This window comes from Equus asinus, chromosome 30 (genome assembly GCF_041296235.1).
Source record: "Equus asinus isolate D_3611 breed Donkey chromosome 30, EquAss-T2T_v2, whole genome shotgun sequence".
NCBI lineage: Eukaryota > Metazoa > Chordata > Mammalia > Perissodactyla > Equidae > Equus > Equus asinus.
The window spans coordinates 2,265,763-2,278,270 of record NC_091819.1 but is presented as its reverse complement, the minus strand read 5'-3'; the positions used below and the strand labels follow the sequence as shown (position 1 = coordinate 2,278,270).

Below are 12,508 nucleotides of genomic sequence, written 5' to 3'. Positions count from 1 at the left end.
AGGCTGGTTGAGCTGCGAATGTATTGTCTTTGAGTTCATTGAGTGTCTTTATGAGGTTTGCAGTCTGTTCATGTTAAGCTCTTGCTTTTTACCCCAGAGCAGGAAAGTGCAGACAGAGATCGTATCAGGATGTGAGGAGTGTGGCCTGCAGGATCCAGCGCTGGGGGTATCAGCGTGGTCGGGGGGGGGGGGGGGGGGGGGGATGTAGTTTGACATGTAGGGAGCTAGACGCTAGTCTGTGAAATTCATTAGGTGCATAAACTCATAAGCAGAGGCTCCAATTCTGACCAATGCCTGGGCAAGTGGAACTTCTTTCCCATCAGGAATGTATTCATATTTATATGATGATTATAAGTGCACTTCACACTTTTTCCTGATTGATGCGAATCTCACAAAGTAACATTTATCAGACTCCCTGGGTTGGTAGGTCACAATCTATAACAAAACTACAGTGAGTTTGTCTGGATGTGAAGACACCTGCTTTTTACATCCCAAATATTAATCAAAAAAATTTTAATAAGCCAGGCTAAAAGAAAGAATTCATAATCTTTTTATTCTCTCTGTAGAAAAGAGTATTACAGAAATCATTTCTGTATGAAGAAGGGATGGAAGAGTACGCAGCCAGGCCAGCCCCAGTGGGCTAGTTGTTAAGTTCAGTGCACTCTGATTCAGCGGCCTGCGTTTGGTTCCCCAGTGCAGACCTACACCCCTCGTCTGTCAGTGGCCGTGCTGTGGTAGTGGCTCATATACAAAAAAACAAAGACTGGCACAGATGTTAGCTCAGGGCCACTCTTCCTCAAGCAAAAAGAGGAAGATTGGCAACAGGTGTTAGCTCAGGGCCAATCTTCCTCACCAAAAATAAATAAATAAATAAAATAAAACACACATATATATATTCTCAGTACCAATCTTTTGTCAATTGTATGTGTTGCGAATATTTTCTCCCTGTTTATAGTATGTGTTTTCAAGTTTAAAAAATTTTTTCACTTTATTAAAAAAAAAAATCAAACTTCAGAAAAGTTTCAGGACTAAAACAGTAGCCCCCTTTTCCAGTTTTACTTTCCAACCCCTGTCCAAAAGTGTTAAATGGGAAATTCCAGGAGTAAACAATTCACGAGTTTTAAATCGTGATGAGTAGCGTGATGAAATCTCACGCTGTCCCACTTTGTCCCACCGGGACGTGACTCATGCCTTTGTCCGGCACCTCCATGCTGTGGATGCTGCCCGCCCGTCAGTCACTTAGCCATCGAGGTTATCAGATTACTGAACTATCGCAGTACTTGTGTTCAAGGAACCCTTATTTTACTTAACGACGGCCCCAAGGCACAAGGGTAGTGATGCTGGCAATTTGGATGTGCCAGAGAAAAGCCCTAAAGTGTAAAGGTGAAATTTCTCCACTTAAGGAAAGAAAAAAATCATATGCCGAGGTTGCTAAGATCTGCGGTAACTTTTAATTACAGTATATTGTTATAATTGTTCTATTTTATTATTAGTTATTGTTGATAACCTCTTACTGTACCTAATTTAGAAATGAAACTTCATCATAGGTATGTATGTATAGGAAGAAATGTAGTATATACAGGGTTCAGTACTATCCATGGTTTCAGGCGTCCACTAGGACGAGGATGAGGAAGGGGTCCTGCACAATGAACTCCCGTATGCATGGTCTTCATATAGATTCACAGTTTGCTATATTTGTGTATAAGAGAAACTGTATATATATCTATATCTATATCTATGTATATATATTTCTGATCTATTTAAAAGTAAGTTGCAGCACGTATCTCTGTGAACAGATAGTCTCTTCTGTACCTACAGAACTGAGACAGGAACCAGCCTAAAGAGACAGGGCCATCTGCAAGGCCCCTGGCCTCACAAGATAAGGCTCCCAACCAATCGGCAAGCTGGGAGAATCGGATAGAGGCCGCCAGGATCCAAGTTCAGCAGCTTCAGGACTCTCCTGGGCTTACGACGCACCCCATCACCCAGGAGCTGACTGAAGCTGAGCCTAGCGCCATCACCACAGTGAAAATCACACTCGGGGCGGAGTGCTAGCATCCTAAGATACACGCAGGGCGTGTGGTGGCATGTAGTGCAACAGCACAAGTGCAAGGAGACCCCACTCCCCCTTACAGGCCAGGCCAGGGCCCTCCTCCCCAGCCTTTGCCTAATAAAAGCCTCACAATCCCGCTCCATAACGAGCCGGTCACCTGCCCCCTTCCTTCCTTCACCGGCTCCCTCATCCTTGCCCTGTGCATGAGCTAATCAACTTTTACTTTTCTACTCCACTTTGTTGTCTCTCTTGATTTCCATCCTGGGGGCCAAGAAGAACCCAATGTGCCGGTAACAGAACCACTTTCAAATTTAGGTAGTTTAAGATTAATATAATACTCGTGTCTAATATACAGGCTATATTGACATTCTGCCATTTGTTCCAGTAATGTGCTTTAGAGCAGCTTTTTTCCCCAATCCAGGATCCAGTCTAAGATCTTTTCACTCTCTCTATGGAGTCCTTTGATGAGTGAAAGTTCTTAAGTTTAATGCAGTTAAATTTGTCAGTCTTTTCTTTTGTACTTAGCAACTTCGGCATCTAGAAAATCCTTGCCCTGCCAGGGGTTGGGGGGCAGGGGGATGAGGAGCACAGAGGAATTTTCGGGCAGTGAAAGTATTCTGTATGGTACTGTAATGGTGGACACGTCATTATTCGTTTGTCCAAACCCAGAGAATGCACGACACCAAGAGGGAACCCTGATGTAAACTGCACTTTAGGGGATAATAATGAGTCAACGCAGGGTCATCCGTGCGGTGGGGGATGTCCATAATGGGGGAGGCTGTGTGTGAATGGGGCTGGGGGTCTTTGGGAAGTCCTGTACCTTCTACTCAATTTTGCCGTCAACCTAAAACTGCCCTAAAAAGCGTCTATTAAAGAAAAAGTCCTTGCCTACCCTAAAGTCAGAATCGTATTTCCTAGAATTTGGGGGGAAACTTTGAAAGTTTTGTCTTTCACATTCAAATCATTAATCCGTGTGGAATTGGTCTTTGTCTGGTATGAAGCAGGGATCCGTTTGTAGGTTTTCCAATGGCCAGCCAATGGTCCAAACACCATTTATTGCCTAAAGTCCTTTCTCCAGTGATCAGCAGTGCTGTCTCTGGTCACATGTCAGGTTTCCATAAGGCACGCGTCTGGGTCCAGAGTCGGTTCCCTCTCTCTGTTTGTCTGTCTGGTTGAGAGGTGTTCTTCAGGAGTGTCTTGGCTTCTCTTGGCCCTTTGTGCTTTCATACATCTTAGAGTCAACTTCTCAGTTTCCTCGAAAAAGTCCTGATGTGCCTCTGATTGGACATGCATTAATGCTACAGGTCAGTTTGAGGGGAGAATTGATTTTACATACTGTCTTCCTATCAATTTCTCGTTATTTAGCCTCTCTTTAATGGTTTCCATAGAATTTTCTGATTTTCTCCAGAGGTGCTTGCCCATTTTGACCAGATTTATTCCTAGATTCATTACCATTTCTATTATTATTGTAAATGGTCTCCTTTTAAAAACTTATGTTTTTGAATCATTTGCTGGTTTATAAAAATAACATTGATTTTCATATATTGATATTCTAGCCGGTTTGCTAAATGCTCTTCACGTTTCTAATAATGAATAATGTGTAGATTATTTTTGGTTTTCTGTGTAGACATCAGATGTGAAGTAATGCTAGTTCGTTTTTCCTCTTCTTTCCCTTATCTTGCTGTGCCGGCTACAATCTCCGTCCAGCGCTGGTTAAATGTGATGATAGCAGACATTCTTGTTTAGCTCCTGATTTTGAAAACTTTAATTCACGTGATTCCTGATTAAGAATGATGTGTGTTCCAGGTTTTTCAAATACGCTTTATCAAGTTAAGCAACTTCTCTTTCATTCTGAATCTGCTCAAAGTTTTATCATGAATGAGTATTGGATTTTATCAGATGCTTTTTTCCTCTCTTTTTTAAATCTGTTGAGATCAGGAAAAGATTTTTTCTCCCCTAATCTATCAATATGAAGGGTTATATTTATAGGTTTTTCAAACCTTTGCATTCCTGAGATAAACCTAATTTGGCCATGCTATGTTATCTTTTATATACCTGATATTTTATGTTAACTTTTTGTTTAGGATTTCTAAGTTTATGTTTATAAGTGAGATTGACCCATTCTCCTATCTCACCCTCTCCGTGGTTATGCAGTCTTCAAAAAATGAGTTGGGGGAATATCCCCCCCCCCCCCATTCTCTGGAATAGTTTATAGAGATTGAAATGATCTGTTTGCTGAAAGTTTGGTAGAACTCCCTATGAAATTATCTGGGCCTGGAGTCTTTTTGTATGTGTGGAAAGATTTTTACCCTTAGATTTATCATCTTTAATAGTCAAAGGACTAGTTGGCCTTTTTCATGGAATTCTTGAGTCACGTGTCAGTTTTACTGTTGTATTTTTTAGTGTCCTTTTCGACTGTTTTCATATTTATTGTCATAAAGTTGTTCATTTTATCCATTTTTATCTTTAAAAAATATTATTATATGTAATTATGCCTCTTTTTCACTCCTAATACTTACTTGACCCTCCTCTTATTTTTGTCTTAATCTCACGGGAAAGTCTGTGTTACTGTACAGTGTTCTGAAGCATCAGCTCTGACCTTGTTGATTCTGTTGTGTGTTTGTTCTCTGTTTCACTGATTTCTGTTCTTTTTTTTTTCTTTCTTTCTCTCTTCTACTCGGTTCAGATTATTCTATTGTTATTTTAATAATGTTATTGAGTTTAGCATATTCCTTTTTAACCTTTTTTTAAATTTTAATTTAAGTTTATTTAATTTTATTTTTGAGGAAGATTAGCCCTGAGCTAACATCTGCTGCCAACCCTCCTTTTTTCGCTGAGGAAGACTGGCCCTGAGCTAACATCCGTGCCCATCTTCCTCTACTTTATATGTGGGACGCCTGCCACAGCATGATGTGCCAAGTGATGCCATGTCCGCACCCAGGATCAGAACCGCCGAACTCTGGGCCACTGAAGCGGAACATGCAAACTTTAATTGCTGCATCACCAGGCCGGCCCCATCTATTTTTCTAATGTAAGTATTTAAGGCTATAAGTTTTCCTCAAATTACTACTTTGTCTGCATCCCACAAGTTTTGATACATGGTATTTTTATTCAGTTCTGGTATTTTAAAATTTCCATTATTATTTCTTCTTTAAACCATGAGTCAAAGTATTTTTAATTCAAAATATATTTATATTTATATTTTTTCCATATACATTTATTGCATTGTGACCTGAGAATAAATATGATATTGATTCTTTAAAGTTTCTTGAGACCTGCCTTATGAACTAGTCCATGGTCCGTTTTTATAAGTGTTCTAAGCCAGAGAATGTTTATTTCACCAACGGATAGATATGTGCTGTGATATATATCAAATAAATCCAGCTTGGTAGTTCAGAATTTCTACATCTTTACTAAGGTTCATGTTCACCTTTGTCCATCAGTAAGCGTCTTGCCCATTAATAGATAACCTAGACCAGTCAGTCTGCCATTATAATGCTGGATTTGTCTGTTTTTCCCTGTAGTTCCAGCAGTTTTAGTTTTGTGTATTTGGGAGCTGTTTCATTTTAGGATCAATAAGTGTAAAGCAGTTGAAGCATTAACATGCCATAGGATCTCAGATTTGGACGCAGTCACCGAGTCCCATCACAGCCACGGCCATTCTCCATGCCCGGACGGGAAGAGTGTCTTACAGCACCTGCCACATGACCAGCTGACTTGTTGAATACCTTTAAAGACAGTGAGCTTCCTACCTTCCACGGCAGCCCAGTTCTTCACTGATTATAATTACCATTTAATTAGATTCTCTCTAAGGCCAGGCAACAGGCAAAGTGTTTAACAAACAGCATCACGTTTAATACTCAGTATAACTTTATAAAGTATTTTATCCCCATTGTGCTAATGAAGAAACAGGGTAATTAAGCGCCTTGCACAAGGGCACACAGGTAGTGGTGGAACAGCGAGAACTTAAGCCTGGGTCTGTCTCCTAAATCCGCTAGGCTACACCACCCGGTTCTGTATGTCACGTCTAAAACCGTGTCCCTTAAACTTTCAGTCAAGGGACCTGGTTCTAACCACTATTTTTAGCGCTCCCAGCACTTCCCAGTCCTTTGGAAACCTCAGAAATAACTCAAGCTAATATGTGTTCTGTAACCCTGAGCTCCTTTTGTTGGTGTTCTCCCAGAAGCTTTGGACCTTTGCCGTACACATTTACATTCTTATTGTAACTTTTGGAAAACTAGTGAGTCTTTACATGTGAGCTGCTTCATTCTTTTTTTTTTTCTTCATGCTTTTTGGTGAGGAAGATTGGCCCTGAGCTAACATCTGTTGCCAATCTTCCTCTTTGTTTTTTCTTCTCCCCAGTGTCCCAGTACAGAGTTGTATATCCTAGTTCCAGGTCCTTCTGGTTCTTCTTTGTCGGATACCGCCTCAGCATGGCCTGGTGAGCGGTGTGTAGGTCCACGCCCAGGATCCAAACCAGCGAACCCCAGGCTGCCGAAGCAGAGTGTGCAAACTTAACCACTTGGCCATGGGGCCGGCTCCAGATGCTTCATTCTTAATGTCCAGCCTGGTAACAGAAGTAGTACAGCTCATTTCTGCATGTGAGTCAGGTTTGCTCCATGAAGCTTCCTACTTAGCCTCAAGCTCTCTGTCTTTCAGGGTTAAAAAGCCAAACCTCAGAACCACTCAGGTCTCACACGTGGCTCAGCCCCACTGTATGCTCTTTAATAAAGAGCTCAGATTCACGTTGCCTCTCAGGTCTCACCAGAGCACAGCCTAATTCACCTACACTGGTATTTCTGTTTTCTTCACCGACATGGTCTTGTGATGGTCTGTTAACTGTGGGGCCACAGAAGGCCTTACCTGTAGTTGTTCACATGGAAATCACAGGTGGTCTTACTAACACATTCCTTTCATGCATTATGGTCTATGGCAGGAAGGAACAGGAAAATATCCAGGGTGACTCAGTGGGACAGAGTTGTGGAATGCGTTCCTCCTACCTAACCATTCTAAGAGTTTGCCCCAAGCTGTGCGTTAGAACAGGAAATGCTGCAATGATGTGAGCTGATGTGTGTGTTCTCCTGTGCTGTTGAGACACGTACAGAAATAATGATGCCTCTCATCCTTTCATCTCAGGAGCCTCAGCCTCACACCTATTCATTTATAGCTACTCCTACTCTTTTAAGATGTGAGGCTTGGGAAAACTGGATAAGTTTACATCAAGGTGGAGAAGGAAAGCACGGGTTGATAGCACTTGACTGCCATGTTTTTTCCCTCGTGCCATCACAATGAATCAGACCAGAACTTGGACCCCACTACTTTCTGCCTTCAGCACCTTTTCTTGATAAGCAGTATGATGGAGGCTTCAAATTCTAATAATTGAATTACTTACTCATTCAACAGACTTATGGCATCTACCATATGGCACGCCTGGGACTATAAAGAGGAATAAGAAGGACACCCTCTGCCCTCACCCAAGCTGACAGGAAAGGAGAGAAACAATTACACGAGAAATTCTATGATGGGGGAAGTACAGGATGTCGTAGGAATGTATGGGATGGTCTCATAAGCCAGACATGGGGGACCAGGGAAAGCTCTCCAGAGGAAGTGACATCTAAACTAAGATCCGAGGGCTGAGTAGGGATTGGGCAATTAAGGCAGGAGAGAGAAGAGGAGGGAAGGGCCAAGTGAGAGTCTGGCACAGCCGAGGAGCTGGAAGAAGCCAGTATCATTCTACTTAGGTCACGTTGTGCTGCAGTAACAAATGACCCCGAAATCTCGGTGGCATATAACAATGGAGGTTTATTTCTCCTTCATGCTGCAATGCAGAGAAAAGATTGTAGGGGGTAAAACGGAGGTAGGCGGCTGAGGCAGTAATCCAGACTAGAGAACATGGCAGCTTGAACTCAGGAAGTGGAAGTGGGGCTACAGAGAAGCGGACAGAATCGAGAGATATATGGAAAATAGACTCGCTAGCCCTTCCTGCTTGGACACAGAGGGTGAAAGAGAGGGGTCGTGGTTGACACTCAAGTTCAACACATACTATGTAGCTTTATATTAACCACAAAACATAACACGAAGATGAAAGCTTTATAGAGATACATTTAATACTCACAAGAGTGTGCTAAATGTTTCGTTAATTTTAGAAATGTCTTCCTACTGATCTCTGATACATCCTAGAGTTTCTGATCTCAGTGGTCAATATTATTCTTTCTATCCAAACTCCAGGCACAGGTGTATTCACAGAAGCACGTAATTCTTGACAGTAAAGTGTCTGGGACACCAAATTAGGAGATGGCCTATTAAAACTAGGTCTATGTTACAGCTCTACTTTTGTTCTGAAACTTGCGCTTGTGAAGATGTCAAGATGGATGGTTAGGAAAAAATGGCCTGGTACCAAGCTATCAAGTCAGCTTCTGTAAACCTTCCCGAAGGGAGGGACGTACAGGTTTCATTAGATTAAACGTTGCAAAGCTGTCGCTCTCTGAAGACAGCGTAGGAGAGGGAAGCCGGGTACCTGAGGGCTACTGTAGATATTCAGGAAGAACATGGTTGCCTTTTGACCTTGTTCCCAACACGAACGTAGATGAGTCTTGTCAGTTTGCTGTCGTCGTGTCTAACTTGAGCGGTGACTCAGGTCTGAGGATTTATGAGCTTGTTTTGCAGAAGAAAGAGAATGCATTTGGGGAAGTTGTGATCACCAGACAGCCGGCCCCCAGCGGCCATTGCAGATTGCTCTGGGGCTTATGGGGGTGACCCCTCTGTTTCTCTGAAGCTCCTCCTGCCATGCCCCTTAGCTCTATAAAACCTCCCTGCTTTTTGCTCTGGTTAAGGTGGATTTGAGCGAACCCGTGCTCCTGCCTTCTCGTCTTAGCACACTCGAATGGGGCCTTTCTCCCTCTCCAAGCACAGATGTCTCAGTGTCTGGCTTGCTGCACATCGGGCATACGGGCTTGAGATTAAGAGGTTCGGTATCGAGAGCTGTGACCGTTAGAACACTTAGGAACCTGCTGCCAGTGTGCCTTAATTTTCCAGAGGAAACCATGCGGTCCTGGATTCTCCCTTTCAAGATTAGGCGTGTTGCTGCGATGATAAGTTCTCCAGAGACGAAGGGAAGAGCATCTGAAGTTTTACTGGGCAGCTCACAATTTCTCAGCAGTGGGCGCGTTGAGAGCACCAATTCAGATACTCTGTTATCTGGCAACAGCCACCTTTCCTTCGAGCTTTCCTTGTCCAGCTTCTCCCACCGTGATCATCTTTCAGTCACCCTGGGACCACGGGTCTATTAATTTCTCTGTTTTCTCCCAGGATTTCTGCCATCTTCTGTCTTCCTTTTCTGTCTTCTCCAACTTAGATTTTGTGCTGGGAGGAGGGTTAATTTCAGCAGGCCTACAATAAGCCAGAGCTATTTCACCGAAACTAGAGATGCACCAGAATTGCACAGACCCCTGGTCGAGGCATGGAACATACTGATCCATAACATTGCTTCGTAACCAAGGGTCTGAGGAGTTGGTTCCCTAGCATCCTCCAGAGGTGACCTATGAGGGTTTGGGTTTTTTTAAACCTCTATGAACGCAAAGATTTTAACATATTTGGTGCATTTCAGTTCATTTCACTAATTATTCTTTCTGAAGCTGAAATTGTCCCGTCTTTGACAATGGGAACCTCTTCAAGCTGACTCCTGGGTCCTTTAGACACAATCCCATTAGGCTTTACCAGCTTCCTTACTTTCTGGTCTGATGGTCCAGGCTCAGCTTACACACTTTGGCCCCAGACCAAGAAACAGCCGTTTCTACCAGGAGCCTGGATTCCTGGGCTGCGTTGAATGGAAAACAGTATTTAAAAGACACAGTCTAGTCATTAGGGATGCTAATTGCTACTAAATTGGTTATTGTTCCTAAGCCTTTTTAGTGGACACAGCTAAACAATCTTCTTTTTTTTATTTTTTAGGAGGAAAAAAACATTGAGGTCATTCAATTTAAATTTAGGATGGCACGATTTTTATTTAATGTCTTTGATTTTGTATTGGCATCACTTTTCTCCTACACTGAAGATCTGGGTTTCTAAAAACATTAATATGATTATTTATTTGTTATATATAGAATAGTTTCAGAGTAACAACACCAAGAGTATTGCTAAACACATGATCACTGAAAACAGTTTAAAGTGTCTTTGAATTTTTAAAAGATTCCAGGTGTATCCCACCAGGGATGTAGAGTCAAATCATTGTGTTTTCAAACCGTGTGAAATGATGCCTTTCTGTGTGGTTAATTGATAAATCGTTACACAGGCGGGCTCATTTGTTTCGTTTTACTTTTGGTTTTTAGGAATTGCTTTTCTTTTCCATTTTGACTTAATACATAATTATATAAAACTATTACACAGTTTGAAATCAAATCTACAAAATGATGTCTATTCTGAAAAGGTGAATTTTTATCCCTAGTCCTTCAGCCTTATTCATTACCCCCCACCACAGGTTACTTTAAAAAAAAAATTTGTCTATTCTTTCCTTTTTGAAAATATAAGCAAATATTTTGTATCTCTGCACAAATATATGCCTCTGCTTTTTAGAAAAACAGAAGCATACTCTTATCTCTTGTCTAAACACTTTTATCCGTCTTTTTTCACTTAGCAACATATCCTGGACACCACATCATAGCAGGGTATGGAAATAGCCTGCATTTCCTCCCAGCCCTCCGCTGGGTGTTTTTACTATAGCTCCAGTCTCCTGTTGATAAATATCCGGGTTGTTTTCAGTTCTTTGCTATTGAAAGTAGTCCTGCAGTCTGTAGCCTTCCAGGCGCTTGATCAGGCTTTTCCAAGTACGATCATATTTCATTGAATCTAAAACTCCGTTGACGGTAAGATGCACCATTATTTTATGCAACACTAAGAAAGAAAAACACCCTGACAGTTAATTGGAAGATGCATCTCAATTTCAGAGATTTAAGATGTGGAAAAAAGAAGTGTACGTCTTAAAACTGATGCAGTTAGAATCTCGTGTAACCTCACAGCATCCCTAAAAGTGAGGTAGGAAGGACTATCCCGAGGTCCGTGAAGGAGGAAACTTTTTCTTTGTTTTGACTTTATCGCCAACCCCAAGAACGATGCCCGGCACCTGGTAGACACTTCCTAAATATTTGTTGAATAAATGAATGAGCCCCCATTTTACAAATAAGGTACGAAGTTTAACTAACTTGCCTGAGACCAGACAACTGTTTACTGGCACATCCTGGATTTGAACCAAGAAGGTCCCAACTCGTTCCTGCTGTGTTCCACCCCGTAAACTCATGGTCACCAGCTACAGATGGGACCTCAACCATTCTGTTGCTTTTCTCCAATCGACTTGCATTTCCACTCGCAGGAAAATTATTTTAAACCATCAATCTCTCCAAACCTCAGGGTCCCTTCCCCCCATCTCCACTGTCCCGTTCCCTCCCTCGCTGAGTAGAGAACCTTGCCTCATATTTCGTGGACGACATGAAACCACCTCCTACAGCTTCTTATCAAACACATAACCGTCCTGTATCCACGTTGGCTCTCAACTCCTTCCCCCGTGCCAGTGGAGAATGTCCCCATCTCCTGCAGAAGGTGGATTCCTCCACTGGGACTTGGGACCCCACCCCACCTGCCCCTCCAGGACCCTAACACTCCTAGTTACCCCTTTTCTGCCCTCCAGATTCAACCTGTCCCTCTGTGTCAGTCAAGATTCAGCTTGGCTGCACATAAGGAAGACCCCAATTAATTGTGACTTAAACAAGAGAGAAATTTATTTCTCTGTCATGTAGTTGCTTAAATCTTAATTTGTCTGCATATGTAATACTTAGTTGTTGTATAAAAAAAATCAAATGGTACAAATTGGTACACAACAAAAAGGCAGTTTTTTTGTTTTTTTGGTTTTTTTTTAAAGATTTTATTTTTTCCTTTTTCTCCCCAAAGCCCCCCGGTACATAGTTGTATATTCTTCGTTGTGGGTTCTTCTAGTTGTGGCATGTGGGACGCTGCCTCAGCGTGGTCTGATGAGCAGTGCCATGTCCGCGCCCAGGATTCGAACTAACGAAACACTGGGCCGCCTGCAGCGGAGCGCATGAACTTAACCACTCGGCCACGGGGCCAGCCCCAAAAAGGCAGTTTTCTTCCTACCCTCCCCTCAGCCTCCTGTCTCTTCCTCCTGTGGCTTCGTAAATGGTATTTAAAGCCATGGGACTGGCAGTGGTCACTTGGGAGCATGTGTGTGGAGAAAGAAGAGGACCCTAGGACAGAGAACTCTGGCACTCCAGGATTTAAAAGTTGAGTAGAAGAAGAAGAACTGAGAATTCTGAGAGTCTGAGAATAAACTTCACTGAAGAAGGAAACCCCAGAGATCGTCTTGCCCTGGAAGCCAAAAGAAGAAAATATTTCAAGAAAAAGAGAGCGTGTCTAATACTGCTCAGAGATTCAAGTAAGATGAGAACA

At 42.3% G+C, this 12,508-nt stretch overlaps 1 long non-coding RNA gene across 11 annotated transcripts in view; it reads left to right on the top strand.

Annotated features, from left to right (window-relative positions):
• LOC106823567 (uncharacterized) overlaps positions 1 to 12,508 on the top strand; it is a 51,737-nt gene that overhangs the window by 27,823 nt on the left and 11,406 nt on the right. For 8 of the 11 annotated variants that reach the window (XR_011499382.1, XR_011499386.1, XR_011499384.1 and 5 more), the window contains one exon: positions 4,844 to 5,084. This is a non-coding gene — a long non-coding RNA (uncharacterized lncRNA). Of the gene's footprint in view, positions 1 to 4,839; positions 5,085 to 12,508 lie in introns of all 11 variants that reach the window. The other 3 variants (XR_011499380.1, XR_011499378.1, XR_011499385.1) reach the window with 1 other exon arrangement.